Source organism: Lepidochelys olivacea (genome assembly GCF_965140295.1).
Source record: "Lepidochelys olivacea isolate rLepOli2 genome assembly, chromosome: 1".
NCBI lineage: Eukaryota > Metazoa > Chordata > Testudines > Cheloniidae > Lepidochelys > Lepidochelys olivacea.
Genome location: NC_140411.1, coordinates 327,750,770 through 327,769,234, shown reverse-complemented (window position 1 = coordinate 327,769,234; position 18,465 = coordinate 327,750,770). Strand labels below are relative to the sequence as shown.

Here is an 18,465-nt window from a genome sequence, read left to right as displayed (position 1 = left end):
TCTTCCTCAATTCATAACACTAACTGTTAAACTGAAGTGAGTCAGTAAATTATGCCAAATGTGCATGTCTGTACACATATATCCCTTCTTCTCTAAATATTACTAAGTTCAAAATTCTTGTACATTTCAATGCCTTCCTGCTTGCAAAAACAGAGCAAAGGATATTTAGTATCTAGAATTTCTTTTTGACAGGATGTCTCTTAAAAAAAATAAAGGGTTTTAACAATGTTGCAGTCATGGTTTTGGAAGCTGCTAAGATTTATCAAGATCAAGGGTTTTTCTCAGAAATTTGTTTAAAACAATATAAAAGGTTGCATAGACTGTCAAGTTACAACTGAAGAAGGAATTATTAAAAAAAACTTAAGTGGATATTTTTGGTCTGGTTGGTCTAATATTAAAACACAGATATCCCAACAGACATAAAAAGCAAGGAAATACAAAATTACAACTGCTTCCCCATCTGATGATGTTGGTATTGCAAGGATCTCAGTGCAATAAGTGATCTTTCATGCTATATCTACAGTATTTCATTTTATAAGTGTAGCAGACTTTCATTTACAGAAACAAAATTAAGTAAAATCAAACACATTGTAACAGATAAAAATTGACATCTTCTGAACTATTCTCAGCTAGTCCCACTATCTACAACCCATAACATGTATCTTCATTTTCAGTCAAAAATGCTGTGTTGGCAGTTATCTCAAGTTAGAACAGCACCAGAAAGTCTTGTCTAGCAAAGCCTAAGGGTAGTTCCCCTGGCTCCTGCTACTCTGAAGGTTGCATGCTCCAAAGGCAGTCACATAAAACTGTATTCACATGTGGCTTTTTAATACTACTACTTTTATTTTAACTAAGTCAGTTTCCTCTAAGTAAGGTAGACATAAATATTGCTCAGGCATGCAGGAGTGAAATCAGGAAGGCCAAATTACACTTGGAGTTTTCTACAGGTATGTTAGCAACAAGGTGGTGGTCAAGGAAAGTATGGGCCCCTTACTGAATGGGGGAGGCAACCCAGTGACGGAGGATGTGGAAAAAGCTAATATACTCAATGCTTTTTTTGCCTCTGTCTTCACGAACAAGATCAGCTCCCAGACTACTGCACTGGGCAGCACAGCATGGGGAGGAGGTGACCAGCCCTCTGTGGAGAAAGAAGTGGTTCAGGACTATTTAGAAAAGCTGGATGAGCACAAGTCCATGGGGCCAGATGCACTGCATCTGAGGGTGCTAAAGGAGTTTGCGGATGTGATTGCAGAGCCATTGGCCATTATCTTTGAAAACTCATGGCGATCGGGGGAGGTCCCGGATGACTGCAAAAAGGCTAATGTAGTGCCCATCTCTAAAAAAGGGAAGGAAGAGGAACTGGGGAACTACAGGCCAGTCAGCCTCACCTCAGTCCCTGGAAAAATCATGGAGCAGGTCCTCAAGGAATCAATTCTGAAGCACTTAGAGGAGAGGAAAGTGATCAGAGGTGTAGTCAGCATGGATTCACCAAGGGCAAGTCATGCCTGACTAATCTAATTGCCTTCTATGACAAGATAACTGGCTCTGTGGATGAGGGGAAAGCAGTGGACGTGTTATTCCTTGACTTTAGCAAAGCTTTTGACACTGTCTCCCACAGTATTCTTGCCAGCAAGTTAAAGAAGTATGGGCTGGATGAATGGACTACAAGATTGATAAAAAACTGGCTAGATCATCGGGCTCAACGGGTAACGATCAATGGCTCCATGTCTAGCTGGCAGCCAGTATCAGGCGGAGTGCCCCAAGGGTCGGTCCTGGGCCTGGTTTTGTTCAATATCTTCATTAATAATCTGGAGGATGGCGTGGATTGCACCCTCAGCAAGTTTGCAGATGACACTAAACTGGGAGGAGTGGTAGATACGCTGGAGGGTAGGGATAGGATACAGAGGGACCTAGACAAATTAGAGGATTGGGCCGAAAAGAATCTGATAAGGTTCAACAAGGACAAATGTAGAGTCCTGCACTTAGGACGGAAGAATCCCATGCACTGATAAAGACTAGGGACCGAGTGGCTAGGCAGCAGTTCTGCAGAAAAGGACCTAGGAGATAACAGTGAACGAGAAGCTGGATATGAGTCAACAGTGTGCCCTTGTTGCCAAGAAGGCTAACAGCATTTTGGGCTGTATAAGTAGGAGCATTGCCAGCAGATCGAGGGACATGATCATTCCCCTCTATTCGGCACTGGTGAGGCCTCATCTGGAGTACTGTGTCCAGTTTTGGGCCCCACACTCCAAGAAGAATGTGGAAAAGTTGGAAAGAGTTCAGCGGAGGGCAACAAAAATTATTACGGGGCTGGACCACATGACTTACAAGGAGAGGCTGAGGGAACTGGGCTTATTTAGTCTGTAGAAGAGAAGAATGAGGGGGGATTTGACAGATGCTTTCAACTACCTGAAAGGGAGTTCTAAAGAGGATGGATCTAGGCTCTTCTCAGTGGTACCAGATGACAGAACAAGGAGTAATGGTCTCAAGTTGCAGTGGGGGAGGTTTAGGTTGGATATTAGGAAAAACTTTTTCACTAGGAGGGTGGTGAACCACTGGAATGGGTTACCTAGGGAGGTGGTGGAATCTCCTTCCTTAGAGGTTTTTAAGGTCAGACTTGACAAAGCCCGGACTGGGATGATTTAGTTGGGAATTGGTCCTGCTTTGAGCAGGGGGTTGGACTAGATGACCTCCTGAGGTCCCTTCCAACCCTGATATTCTATGATAAAATTAACTATGTACAGCATGTAGCACCAGTAATGGATTATATGTTACCAAAAAAGGGAAAGAAGAAATGAAGCAAGAATATTGGAATAACCAATATCTATACACATACAAGAATAACAAGGTTGTATTATTTGGTATTACAAACATTACCCTATACCCATCTACAATTTCTAATAATAATTAGAATAATCTAATAATTTCTTCATAAAAACAGATTCCTCTTACACCTAACATTTAGCTTGAGAATCAGGGTGGAGAAGATAAGAGGAGGCAACAGAGAACGACAGGAAAGTGAAGTGGACTTCGTGTGCCATACACAGAGGGACAAAAGAGAACTTGCAGGCAGGGTTAAGGGAGAAAGGAAAAGTGAGAGGGAGGAGAGAGAATAAGATGCTGTTGTTGGGGTGGAGAGAAAGAGTAGATGGGACGTTCTGCGGGAGAAAAGGTGCATTGGTGAAATGTGAGAAGATCTTTTCAAAGGACACAGAAAGAGAGGAAACAAAGGTAGAGAGTGTGGGCTATTGAGAAAGGGGGACTAGGATAGGAAGATAAAAGATAGAAACTTTTAAGGGAAGAAGCAAAAGCATGGAATGTTTGTTGAAGACTGGTAATAGAGAGCAGCAAGTGAGGGGGTTAAGAGGGCAGGAAAGAAAGGGGCTTTTGAAAAGTCTTTCGAAAGTGTAAGGTGGCCATACGCTCTCATCATGTCTCCCAATCCTCATGTTCTAGAGCAGTGGCTCTCAACCTTCACAGAGTACTGCACCCCTTTCAGGAGTCTCATTTGTCTTGCATACCCACAACTTTCACCTCACTTAAAAACTACTTGCTGACACGATCAGACATAAAAATACAAAAGTGTCACAGCACTCCATTACTGAAAAACTGCTGACTTTCTCATTTTACCATATAATTATAAACTAAATCAACTGGAATATAAATATCATAACTTTCATTTCAGTGTATAATATATAGAGCAGTATCAACAAGTCATTGTATGAAATTTTTGTTTGTACTGACTTAGCTAGCGCTTTTTTTATGCAGCCTGTTGTAAATTATCTAGATGAGCTGATATACCCCCTGGAAGGCCTCTGCATACCCCCAGGGGTATGGGGACCCCTGGTTAAGAACCACTGTTCTAGAGGCCTTATAAAAAAGCCTACAAGAGAATTCAAGCTTTGAGCTCTTTTGTGCATCCTGACAATGTAAAACAGGCTTTAAAGTGTCCCCGCCAAAAAAAAAAAAAAAAAATCTGATTACTTTATAATATCTGAAATTTAGATTTTTGTCTACTCTGGAAAATTCTATAGAAGACTAGCAAATGGAGCAATAGAATGACATCATAAATACCAAGCAAGCAAAACCTGAGGGATTTTTATTCTGACTGTTTAAAACCTTGATTGGTAGTTATTGTTTTGCTAATACCTATTTAAATATAACACTTGGGAGAAAAACTTGCTTTGTTTGTTAAGGATTCAACACTTCCACCCCTTCAATTAAGGGCTGGAAAAGCTCCCAATGCATATCTGAGTCATCAAACCAGCCCTCCAACAAAAACAACAAGAAAAAGAAGACAAGACTTGACAGTCCTGATATTTCTAGGGGGGAAAAAGCAACAGAGAAATGGCTGAGGGTGAATAAACCTTCAAGCTTCCTTTATACCCAGGGCTTCTGATTTTCTGTTGTACCTAATAAACACAATAAAACATCCCCAATACAAAAAAAATATGAAGTTGGTGTTTATCCAACACTGGAAAAACATCAGAAATAGTTACTTATATCTAAGGGTATGTCTACACTATGAAATTAGGTCGAATTTATAGAAGTCAATTTTTTAGAAATCAATTTTATACAGTCGATTGTGCCTGTCCCCACTTAAGACCATTAAGTTGGCAGAGTGCATCCACAGTACCGAGGCTAGTGTCGACTTCCAAGAGCATTGCACTGTGGGTAGCTATCCCACAGTCCCCGCAATCTCCGCCTCCCATTGGAACTCTGGGTTGAGATCCCAATGCCTGATGGGGCAAAAACACTGTCGCAGGTGGTTCTGGGTACATGTCTTGAGCCCCCCCCTCCCCGTAAAAGCAACAGCAGACAATCGTTTCATGCCATACCACGGCAAGCATGGAGCCTGCTCAGCTCACAGTCACCGTACGTGTCCTGGGTGCTGGCAGACGCGGTACTGCATTGCTACACAGCAGCAGTTCATTGCCTTGCGGCACCAGACAGTGCAGCACGACTGGTAGCCGTCATTGTCGTCGTCGTCTCCTGGGTGCTCTTGGCCAAAATTGGTGAGGTTGGTTGGGGGCACCTAGGCAGACATGGCTGCTCCTGGCAGACCTCGGTGAGGTCTGTCAGGACTGCCTGGACATAAATGGGAGTGACTCCAGGTCATTCTCTTCTTAAGTTTCGTATCATGGAGATTCAGTCTCCCTGGAAACGATGACGGCTACAGTCATACTGCACTGTCTGCTGCCAGCCTACCCCTTGCTCCCTCCTCCCTCCCTCCGTGAAAGCAATGGCCAACAACAGTTTCAAGCCTTTTTCCGTGCAGGCGCCATATTGCTGTCAGCATCGTCATCCACCCGCCGCTTCCGCTGCCACTCTGCTCTCCTGCAGACGCCATACCTCGGCAAGCATGGAGCCCACTCAACTCACCGTGGCAGTTATGAGTGTTGTAAACACCATGCACGTTATCCAGCTGTATATGCAGAACCAGAACCTGCAAAAGCAGGCGAGAAGGCAACGGCAGCACTGTCACAAGAGTGATGAGGACATGGACACGGACTTCTGTCAAAGCATGGGCTCCAGCAATTTAGATATCATGTTGGTAATGGGGCAGGTTCATGCTGTGGAATGCTGATTCTGGGCCCGGGAAACAAGCACTGACTGGTGGGACTGCATAGTGTTGCAGGTCTGGGACGATTCCCAGTGGCTGCGAAACTTTCGCATGCATAAGGGCACTTTCATGGAACTTTGTGACTGGCTTTCCCCTGCCCTGAAGCGCAGGAATACCAAGATGAGAGCAGTCCTCACAGTTCACAAGCAAGTGGTGATAGCCCTGTGGAAGCTTGCAATGCTAGACTGCTACCGGTCAGTCGGGAATCAATTTGGAGTGGGCAAATCTACTGTGGGGGCTGCTGTGATCCAAGTAGCCAACGCAATCACTGAGCTGCTGCTATCAAGGGTAGAGACTCTGGGAAATGTGCAGATCATAGTGGATGGCTTTGCTGCAATGGGATTCCCTAACTGTGGTGGGGCGACAGATGGAACCCATATCCCTATCATGGCACTGGAGTACCAAGGCAGTGAGTACATAAACCGAAAGGGGTACTTTTCAATGGTGCTAAAAGCACTGGTGGATCACAAGGGACGTTTCACCAACATCAACGTGGGATGGCCGGAAAAGGTACATGACGCTCACATCTTCAGACACTCTGGTCTGTTTCAACAGCTGCAGCAAGGGACTTTCTTCCCAGACCAGAAAATAACCGTTGGGGATGTTGAAATGCCTATAGTTATCCTTGGGGACCCAGCGTACCCCTTGCTCCCATGGCTCATGACACAGGCAGCCTGGACAGTAGTCAGGAGCTGTTCAATGATAGGCTGAGCAAGTGCAGAATGGTGGTAGAATGTGCATTTGGACATTTAAAAGCGCACTGGCATAGTTTACTGACTCGGTTAGACCTCAGCAAAAACAATATTCCCATTGTTATTACTGCTTGCTGTGCACTCCACAATAGGAAATGTTTATGGCGGGGTGGGAGGTTGAGGCAAATCGCCTGGCCGCTGATTACGCGCAGCCAGACACCAGGGCGGTTAGAAGAGTACAGGACGGCGCAGTGCACATCAGAGAAGTTTTGAAAACCAGTTTCATAACTGGCCAGGCTACGGTGTGAAAGTTCTGTTTGCTTCTCCTTGATGAAAACCCATCCCCTTGGTTCACTCTACTTCCCTGTAAGCCAACCGCCCTCCCCTCCCCCTTTGATCACCGCTTGCAGAGGCAATAAAGTCATTGTTATTTCAAAGTCATGCATTCTTTATTAATTCATCACACAAATAGGTGGATAACTGCCCAGGTAGCCTGGGAGGGGTGGGGGAGGAAGGAAGGACAAGGCCACACTGCACTTTAAAACTTAAGAATGCCAGCTTTCTGTTGCTTGGGCAGTCCTCTGGGGTGGAGCGCTTGGGTCCCCGGAAGCCCCCCCCCCCCACGTTCTTGGGCATCTGGGTGAGGAGGCTATGGAACTTCCGGAGGAGGGCGTTACACAGGGGCTGTAGCAGCGGTCCCTGCTCCTGCTTTTCCTGCAGCTCAACCATACACTGGAGCATATCAGTTTGATCCTCCAGTAGCCTCAGCATTGCCTCCTGCCTTCTGTCAGCAAGCTGACGCCACCTATCATCTTCAACCTGCCACCTGCCCTCGCGTTCATATTGTGCTTTCCTGGACCCATGGAAAAGCAGCCCTTGAGGAATTCCACCATGATTTCAACAATTTCCATCCCACCATCAACCTCAGCCTGGACCAGTCCACACATGAGATCCACTTCCTGGACACTATAGTGCTAATAAGCGATGGCCACATAAACGCCACCCTATACCAGAAACCTACTGACCGCTGTACTTACCTATATGCCTCCAGCTTTCATCCAGGACACACCACACAATCCATTGTCTACAGCCAAGCTCTAAGATACAACCCCTCCAATCCCTCAGACAGAGACAAACACCTACAAGATCTCTATCAAGTATTCTTAAAACTACAATACCCACCTGCTGAAGTGAAAAAACAGATTGACAGAGCCATTAGAGTACCCAGAAGTCACCTACTACGGGACAGGCCCAACAAAGAAAATAATGGAACGCCACTAGCTGTCACCTTAAGCCCCCAACTAAAACCTCTCCCAGCGCATCATGAAAAATTTACAATCTATCCTGAAAAATGATCCCTCACTCTCACAGATCTTGGGAAACAAACTGGACAGTCTCTACGTAAAAGAATAAATGGACACAAATCTGACATCAGGAATCATAACATTCAAAAACCAGTCGGAGAACACTTCAACCTCTCTGGCCACTCAGTAAAAGATTTAAAGGTGGCAGTTTTGCAACAGAAAAGCTCCCAAAACAGATTCCAACAAGAAACTGCTGAGCTTGAATTAATATGCAAAGTAGATACCATTAACTTGAGTTTGAATAGATACTCGGAATGGCTGGGTCATTACACATATTGAATCTATTTCCCTATGTTAAGTGTCCTCACATCTTCTTGTCAACTGTCTAAATGGGCCATCTTGATTATCACTATAAAAGTTCATTTTCTCCTGCTGATAACAGCTCAACCTAACTAATTAGCCTCTCACAGTTTGTATGGCAACTTCCACCTTCTCTGTATGTGTGTGTGTATATATATATTCTTACTATATGTTCCATTCTATGCATCCGATGAAGAGGACTGTAGCCCATGAAAGCTTATGCTCTAATAAATTTGTTAGTCTCTAAGGTGCCACAAGTACTCCTGTTCTTTTTTCCTGGACTCTGACATTGCTTGCCTCCACGCATTCTGCTGGGATGTTTCAGTGTGGGAGGACTGCATTAGCTCAGAGAACATTTCATCGCGAGTGTGGTTTTTTTGCCTTCTAATCTTCACTAGCCTTTGGGATGGAGATGATTCTGTGAGCATTGAAACATTTGCAGCTGCGGGAGGAAAAAAAGGGAGAGTAGTAGTTAAAGAGACACATTTTAGAGAACAATGGGTAGACTCTTTCACGGTGAACCTTGCTGTTAACATTACATAGCACATGTGCTTTCGGTACAAGGTTGCATTTTCCCTCTTATATTGAGGGTCTGCCAGTTTGGTGTGAGATATCACACACGCAGGGCCGGGCAACAGAATTCGGCTTGCGGGCAGCCGTGGTAAGCCACAGTCTTTTGAATTCTTTAACCTTCATAACAAGTGGGAATGGTGTCAAACATCAGAGCCCTCATTTCCCATACCAAGCAGCCGTTGGGTTGGCCATTTAAAATGGTTTGGCAATTTAAAAGGAGGGGCTGCGGTTTTGAGGTTAACGTTCAGCACAAACCCAACTAAACCTCCCACACACCCCCAATTCTCTGGGGTGATCACTTCACCCCTCCCCACACCACGTGGCTAACAGCAGGGAAGATTTCTGTTCAGCCACAGGCACACAGCCCAGCAGCAACGGCCACGCCCCCCCACTAACACCCAATTCTCTGGGATGATCGCTTCACCCCTCCCCACACCACATGGATAACAGCAGGGAATATTTCTTTTCAGCCACAGGCACACAGCCCAGCAGGAATGGCCACCTCTGAATGTCACCTTAATAAAATTACCCTATTTCAACCAGGTGACCACAAGGAGTGACCATCCAGGAGAGCTTTATGAAGATGTCCCTGGAGGATTTCCACTCCCTCCACGTTAACAGACTTTTCCAGTAGCTGTACTGGCCACGAATGCATCCCAAGTCTTCAGGGCAAATTAATCATTAAACACGCTTGCTTTTAAACCATGTATTATATTTACAAAGGTACACTCACCAGAGGTCCCTTCTCTACCTGGCGGGTCCTGGAACCCGCCTTGGGTGGGTTCGGCGGGTACTGGCTCCAGGTCCAGGGTGAGAAACAGTTCCTGGCTCTTGGGGAAAACGGTTTCTCTGCTTGCTTGCTGTGCGCTAACTTCAACCACCTCGTCCTCATCATCATCATCTTCCTCGTCCCCAAAATGCGCATCCCTGTTGCGTGATATTTCATTGATGGAATCAAAGCACAGGGGTGGGGTAGTAGCGGCTGCACCCCCTATAATGCCATGCAGCTCATCATAGAAGTGGCATGTCTGGGGCTCTGACCCCGAGCGGCCGTTTGCCTCTCTGGTTTTTTGGTAGGCTTGCCTGAACTCCTTAAGTTTCACGCGGCACTGCTGCGGGTCCCTGTTATAGCCTCTATCCTTCATGCCTTTGGAGATTTTTTCAAATGTTTGGGCATTTCGTCTTTTGGAACGGAGTTCTGATAGCACGGATTCGTCTCCCATACAGCAATCAGATCCCGTACCCCCCATTTGGTCCATGCTGGAGCTCTTTTCCGATTCTGGGACTCCATCATGGTCACCCCTGCTGATGAGATCTGCACTCACCTGCAGCTTGCCACACTGGCCAAACAGGAAATGAGATTCAAAAGTTCGCGAGCCTTTTCCTGTGTACCTGGCCAGTGCATCTGAATTGAGAGCGCTGTCCAAAGCAGTCACAATGGAGCACTCTGGGATAGCTCCCAGAGGCCAATACCATCAAATTGCGACCACACTACCCCAAATTCGACCCAGCAAGGTCGATTTCAGCGCTAATCCCCTCATTGGGGGAGGTGTACAGAAATCGATTTTAAAAGCCCTTTAAGTCGAAAAAATGGTTTTGTCATGTGAACGGGTGAAGGGTTAAATCGATTTAACACTGCTAAATTCGACCTGAACTCGTAGTGTAGACCAGGACTAAGGGCTTGTCTATCCAGAGCAGTAATGCAGATTATGGCATATTGGGGAACATTACAAAGACATTGCTTATTACAGTATGTATTACTTTAATGAATAATGTATCTAATATACATTACTCATTACAGTACATACAAAGAAAAAGCTCCCAAGCCCCCAGATTTTTGGACATCTACATACAACTCAAAAATTGTAAAAATAACCTCCCCAAAATTATTATAACAACCCCCCCAAAAAAGAAGCCCTATTTATACCCCAAAGAAGCAAAAAGAAAAATAAGGGCCCTAAAGAAACAGTAGTAGAATTACTATAGAAAAATTGAATAGAAGAAAAACAGGAAATTTTTCAAAAAAATTATTAGACATGTATATAAATAAAGAAAAGTGAATGGAAGGAAGAGAAAAAGAAAGGGGGAAAGCACAAGGATGCAAGTGTAAATTATTAAAAAAATATTTTAAATATAAGGAAAAAATTTATGCTAAAATACACATAGCTGATTTTGCTTAACAGCATGGGACAAATTCATTACTGGTGTAACTTCAATAAAGTCTGTGAAACTACATAGGGTAAGTTTGGCCCAAGAGATTGTTTAATAAATATGGAAGCACATTCACAGAGAGAGAGAAACTCTGATTAACTGACCTCTAATAAACAGAAACTCCAAATTAATGATACATCAGTTATGTCCCCTGTGATTACACAGACTTCATCTCTGTATAACTCTGACAGCCACGCATCAGCTCTGAAGCTCCAAGCATCTGAAATTTCTGGATATCCAAACCACTAATTATTCCAAGATTTGAGATGCACTGAAGATCTTTGCAAAACATTAGTTCATGGTTCAACAAGGATAATCCTGTTGCTATAATCAACATAACAGGAATCAAATGCAGTCACTGTGCTGTGCTATTCTTAAATCATGAGCATTTCAGGGCAGGTACTGTGTCTACATTTCTGCACAGCACCTAGCACAGTGGGACCCTGATTCTGACTGGTGGATCGGGGCACTATCACAATACAAATAATATTAGTAACAGTTCCTAATTCATTATTTTGTAATTATTTGTTTTGAATTTTGAAGCAAATGCTATATGCAGAGCAGGCAATTCTGACCACTGTCTCATGTCATATAAACACACTAATTCTACCTAAAAGGAAGGTATGCTAGAAAATATCTTGGCTTTGCATCCCTAAAGCAGGATGAAGAAATGGAGCCTGAGATGGCTGGAGTTGCCACTACCGTAAGGGCACTTATGTCCTTCATCTTGGCAGCAATCTGATATAATAAGGAAAATGACAGAACAGAACAGTTATTTTTATTGAGGGCCAAAGCGTAAACAATAGAACAGCCTGTGATGCAAACAGCAAATTTAATCAGGAGGTGATTGTTTGACAGAAGAGATCATTTTAAATGTATCTACCACTGGAGAGTGCCCAAATGACAGGCGGAGGAGAAATAACCCAATGAATATGGATTGGTATGTTGCGCTGAAACAAAAACTTTTTTCCCAAACTACTTCAGTTTTGATTTCTCTCTTTTGTATACCACTATAAACGTTCATAATGAAGTAAAATATGCAAATAATGTAAAATACATGTAACATACAAGTTTTTTAAATCTGGGCCAAATTTATGCTTGCTGAATTTGTTAAGATCAATTTTTTCACTCCTAGTCAGCAAGCATCATTAAACAGCGTCACAAGTGTGACAAACAGAAGTCTAAGCAAACACAGTTCTACATGCTAATAAATATAATACTTGAAATGCTATTTACCACTCTGACTTTTTTATTATTAAAAGCATAGAGTCTGCAAGACCTACCTGTCCTCTCATACAGTCTGTGTCATGGAATCCGTCCAGTCCACAGATATTAGGATATCTGCCCCTTCTCCAATATAATTTTGTGCCTTTTTTTTTTTTTTTTTTGCAATTGGATCATATTAATAAGTGAACAGATAAACTGATTTTGCCGCCTAGAATCCATTTCTCCAGCTTATAAATATCTTTTCATTTTGAAAGGGCTACATGTTTGGAGGTCGTGGCAAGGCCCAGGCCCAAATGACTGTTAAATACAGCCTCTGGATTAACAGGCCTCATTACAGAAGATGATCCAATAATATCTAAAATACGCTCTCAGACTCAGAACGCTACCAACTCCTAAACACCCCAACTTAGGAACCCTTATCAGGTTCAAATGTTGGAAATAAAGAACATACTCTGAAATCCACCAAAGTCTGCTAGAGTTACTCAAGCCTAGGGCTGGTTTCAGAGTAGCAGCCGTGTTAGTCTGTATTCGCAAAAAGAAAAGGAGTATTTGTGGCACCTTAGAGACTAAGGTGCCACAAGTACTCCTTTTCTTCATGCCTAGGGCTATGATTTTGGCACAGAGGTCACAGAGTTCATAGTAATCATGAATCTGAGTAAAGTCCATGACCCCCACAATAGAGCCCCTTCCCCCTCTGGGTTTTGCGACCTAACCCACATGGCCACTCAGGCAAGTCAGGCATCTCTCCCTCCATAGATGGAGACAGAGGGTCATGGGCCAAATTTGATTGGCATTGCGACCTGACCCACAGTGTAACTCCAGTCTGGCACATCCACTCCTGCGTAGATAGAGACAGAGGGGCAGAGAGCCAAATTTGATCAGTACTGGGACCCCGGTGTACTAGGTCACAATGCAAATCAAATATGGCCCTCAACCCCCCGTCTCCATTTAAGGTATTTTGTATTCAATTTAAATTACATACAATGTTTTAAGATATATATTAGCCTCTTATGAAATCCTGATTTTCAGATTACAATGCCAGTTCCCAGAATAAAATGTGTTTTAGACTACTATCTCCACATTAAATACATTGTTTTGGTAATACATTGATAAAAGGTGGTATAAATTAGAGATGGCCTCAGCCAAAATCCCAGATTAAAAAACCACAGATGAAGCTGAGGACTATTCACAGTACCATTACAGGACAATCTTCAGGGATAATCCAAAATTATGATGTAGGCAAAACAAGCCTTTATTTTTTTATGCCCAAGATTCATATTATCAGAGTGGGCTTGTTTCTCAATGACCTTTGTTGCCTTTGCAAGCACAAAGATGCAACTGTAAACCAACGATGACCCACAGCTCGATACTGAAAAATAAATGAAAAAACTAAAGGGCTAGAACAGCTAAAGAAACATATAAAAAGATTCATATTCCCATTTTTAAAAGCAAAGCTACCTACACCCCATGTTTACTCATTAAGAAAGGTACTGGCTGAAAGCACTTGTCACTTCAAATCTATTTCTCTAAATCCTATTGGTCAGTTCTGTGTCCTCAAACTTAAACTGTGTCCTCCTGGTCCCTGGCTCTAACCTTTGCTGCTGTTCATGACCACTGCCTCCGAATGGCCCACTAGGCCTGATTGCCCACATGCCAGGTTCGTGACATTTCCATTCATTCTATTTCTTTACTATGCTTTTCTATCCCAGTTCTCTCTTCCCTTATCCTGTTTTCTGATTTCTATTTTTTAATCAAACCCATAAGAAACATATAAGAAAAGATATGCAAGCAGGCTAGCCTTAAATGTATCTCATGTACCAGTTATTTATGTCAGTTCGTTGCCAGGACACTTCTGTGGCTGAATTATTTACCTGAGGTTGTAACTTCCCCTTAATCTCTATTTTCAGCTTCCCAAATACTTGGGGTTTTCTGTTGGGCCATTTATCTGTTCAAACGTCTCAAGCCTTATGCTAACTTGTTGAAGCTAACATCTTACAGGATATGGGCCTGTAGGTTTTTTGCATTACTGCTGAATATAATGCAAATCAGAATATAATGCAGAGCAGCAAATATAATAAAGGCAAGCTAGCCCACTGGGCTACAGGCCCGCCTTTGATAGGGTGATTGTTAATGAACCCTATCACATAAGATGAGGACTTTACCCTTAACACACCAGATAACAGGAAAATGGGAATTGCCACTTGTTTAATTAGTATATGTGCCTTTGGGGTTTTCAAAAGTTTGACCCTACACTTCAATTGACCATAAAAGTAATTTTGAGATATGTAAATTACAATATTAGAGTACTGTTTACCTACACTGTATGTCACCCTCCGCATACAAACCTACTGCGTGGTTAGCCTGGCAGGCTACCGACAACGATGACGACGGATTCTTTTGATACCTTCCTTCTGGCCATATCACGGTGTGTTTACCTCAAACATTGTATCCACGAATGTACTGATACTCTTTTTTAGAGCAACAGGCCATTGGTGAAATTTTTCCATTTGGATGATAAACTAGCAGAGACAGTACATTGCTGTGTTTATTGCAGACATTGTTTTTAAGGTGACTTACTGAGTGGATAATTGCCAAGTGACCGAACACATTTTCACCTGGATTGAACATAGGCAAAGAGGCTGTGAACAGGATACAAAAAGTTTTGCCATGATAATCATAGTTAAATAAGAGTTTTAATTAGGGTGCAGTGTTACATACCCCATACCTGAATTACTTGGCCTGATGTGGCTGGGGCAGGTAGGCCGGGGCTCCTCTCAGGTCACAGGAGCCCCTCAGGGCTTCTCCTTTTACAGGGTGATGGGGGAGGTTTGGCAGGCGGGCAGGGCCTTGGGCAGAAGGGTTGGGACCGGTGGGCTAGCCTCCCCTAAGTGGGGTTCACCCGCTGCCCATGCGCGTCTCACTCCCAGTGCTGCACAGAGAACCAGCCCATGCGGCAGGCTCCTTCCTTCCCTCACTGCCTCTGGCTGGGCTGGCACCCCAGGAAAGCCCAAGACCCTCCAGGCGCTGGCCAGGAGGAGCCAAGCCCTGCATATGCAAAAGCCCCTCACAGCACTGGCATGAGGAAGCCCCTCTGCCCCTCAGCTAAGCTCTGGAGTGGAGGGGGGGAGGAGATGGGCCACGCAGGGAGAAGAAGAGATGCCAAAGGACTGCTGGACATTTAATTATTATATCTTACATATGTTGATAACACAGAATTATCTGTAATTCTTACTCTCTGAAGATATTCCTCACAAAAAATCTGCACCCTTGGGTTTTTGCTTCAAGTGTGTTCCCAGATGGGAAAAACTAGAGCTCAAAGTTCAGAACCACAGTTCCTTAAGAGAGGTTTCATAAGCCAGTCCTGAAGAAAAACCATAGTGACCCTGTAGTGCCTCCAATAATCAGTTACTTTCTAGGAAAAGGAAAATGATAGAATGTAAAAGCTACTGAGAGTATGTAATTGAAGATGTTACAGAATCTTCTACTCTGTGGGGAGACAAGTAAGCAAGTGGTGAGCTGTTATGATGTAAAGTACTATCTTCAGAGAGCAACAATTACAGGCCAATTTTCTCGTCTGTAAGATATCAATCACATCAGATTTCTCCTATTAGAAAAAGCACCAGAGCAGTATCTCTGAAAAAGAAAAAAATTTACAGTAAAAGAGATATTATCCTGAACACTAGGGAAGAAATAATACTTGGAAAACAAAGCTGATTCTTTTTGCTTAAAATACCTCCTAACAGGTTACATGTTTATTTGTTGGTGTTAGGATATAGATATTCAGGCCTGTTTGTAAAGGCCTATACTTTAAGAATTTAGGTACAGGTTTATCATTCAGCTCGTTATAGAGGTATAAAAGAGAATCTGTGGAAGGGCCTTCTCTCACTGTGACAGTCTGAGGCCCTGTTCTGAGGCTAATGCCTTTGGCTAAGCAGGAGAGGCAGCCATAAACTGGAAAAGCATACTTGTCATAAACATACAGCTAAGGGTATCATAAAATCCCTCCTTACCTGTAAAGGGTTAAGAAGCTCAGGCACCTGACCAAAAGGACCATTAAGGGAGAAGATACTTTCAAATCTGTGGGGGAAGGTTTTTGCTTTGTTCTCTTTGTTGGTTCTCTCTGGGTCAGCGAAGAATCAGGACAGGGAAAATACATCTCCCAAAGCCCTACTTGAACTAAGCATCTAGATTACAAAAATTGTAAGTAAAGCAAGGAAATGTGTTAGTTTATCTTTTGTTTTAGCTTGTGAATTTTCCCTGTGCTAGAGGGAGGTTTATCCCTGGTTTTTGTAACTTTTAAGTTTTGAATCTGGTTGTCCTGTAAAATTACCTTCCATCCTGATTTTACAGAGGTGCTTCTTTTACTTTTTTTTCCTTATAATAAAGTTCTGTTTTTTAAGAATCTGATTGGGTTTTTAGTGTCCTACAAACCCAAGGGTCTGGTTTGTGCTCACCTTGTTTATTTTTCAAGCCTCCCCAGGAAAGGGGGTGTAGGCTTGGGGGGATATTTTGTGGGAATAGGAACTCCAAGTGGTCCTTTCCCTGATTCTTTATCTAAATCACTTGGTGGTGGCAGCATACCTCAGTCCAAGGACAAATAGAGATTGGTGCCTTGGGAAAGTTTTTAAACTAAGCTGGTAGAAATAAGCTTAGGGGGTCTTTCATGCGGGTCCCCACATCTGTACCCTAGAGTTCAGAGTGGGGAGGGAACCCTCACAGGGGCCTGGGGCACATGACTTATGAGGAGAGGCTGAGGGAACTGGGTTTATTTAGCCTGCAGAAGACAAGAGTGAGGGGGGATTTGATAGTAGCCTTCAACTACCTGAAGTGGGGTTCCAAAGAGGATGGAGCTAAGCTGTTCTCAGTGGTGGCAGATGACAGAACAAGAAGCAATGGTCTCAAGTTGCAATGGGGGAGGTCTAGGTTGGATATTAGGAAACACTATTTCACTAGGAGGGTGGTGAAGCACTGAATGAGTTACCTAGGGAGGTGGTAGAATCTCCGGCCTTAGAGAGTTTTAAGGCTCGGCTTGACAAAGTCCTGGCTGCAATGGTTTAGTTGGTGTTGGTCCTACTTTGAGCAGGGGTTGGACTAAATGACCTCCTGAGGTCTCCTCCAACCCTAATATTCTAGGATTCTAATGGATGGTAACAAATCACATTTGGGGGGGGGGGGGGCAATATGTAACTTGTTTGTATCAGGGTATAAGAAGGAGCCTCAGAGGGAGTCTCTCTGGCCAGCCTAGCAGAGAATGGAAAGTCCCACCATTCACTGAGCTGAGTCCACTATCACAGGCATACATATATTAGTGTACCTGTAACCACTGAGGCAGGGCATTAGGACTGTCCTTCATCAACAATAAACCTGGCTGGGTGCCTTCACTACTGAACCAAGTCTTGTGGTCTTATTGGGCAGCTCGATTGGAGCCTGCCATATGGGCTAACTGGCCAGAGCCAGTGCAGCACATGGAGAGAACACACATGCAGCCAACATCTGACAACAACTGCTATCCTACCTGACTCTTTATCGGACATAATGGTGATTAGAAAGGGAGCCTTGGAAAGCAGCAATAACTCAATCAATGAAATATTGTTCTTAACTACAATAATACAGAGATAATACAATTAATATACATATAGTTATAAAAGTGTGGATTCCAGCACACGCTGGGATACTGGGCAATGAAAACGCAGAGAAAGCAGCGAAAAATGCCTTAAAAATTTGGAGATTAACATAAAGGTCCCTCTTACGAAACAGGACTTCACACATTTGGTTATGAGGACTTAAGAAGGAAAGGCAAGAACTATGGACGTAAGAGAAAAAAGGACAAAGAGTCTATTAAACGTGTCCTAAACTTGAGGATAATGGTATACTTAATAGCTATGACAAAAGAAGTGAAGCCAGTATATTCAGAGTGCTAAAAGGTCACTGTGACCTGATGTGAGACAAACCCGCAGCCAACCCAGTACTGCTCGCTCAGCTGCCCTTCCAACACCATAGCTGTACTGAGTTACCTTCCCACAGAGCCTGCAGTGACTCAGCCTTCAGGCACAGGGCAGCAGCTTATTCCTTAGCAGAGCCTGGGTCAGGTGACCATCAGGCTGAGGTATTTCCCCAACTTCCCCCCACCCCCAAACTGCAGCTCAGACAGCATAACTTCCATGACTGCCATACTGGGGGGGCACAATCTGAAGGGGAAGACATGTGACCACCCCACGCCTCCCCTGCCCAATGACACCCTCGGCCCAGCCCAGGGCCACCTCGCTTTCCCCATCCCACATTACCAGCGGTTGGGGGGGCCTCTGTCCTTCTCTCCCTGCACTTCCTACCCCCTGCATGTTCAGCCACTCTCCCTGGGAGCCGGGTGGGGAGCAGGATGTGGCTGCTTCTGCCTGAGAGCGCCTGGCTGGGAGGCAGCAGCAGCAGCCTGCTCCCTGCCCGGACTCTGGTTCACTCAGCCTTTGTACCCAGCAGC

At 44.0% G+C, this 18,465-nt stretch overlaps 1 protein-coding gene across 9 annotated transcripts in view; it reads right to left on the bottom strand.

The window, feature by feature from the left end:
* SRPK2 (SRSF protein kinase 2) overlaps positions 1 to 18,465 on the bottom strand; it is a 309,081-nt gene that overhangs the window by 245,555 nt on the left and 45,061 nt on the right. The gene's annotated exons all lie outside the window — the stretch shown is intronic.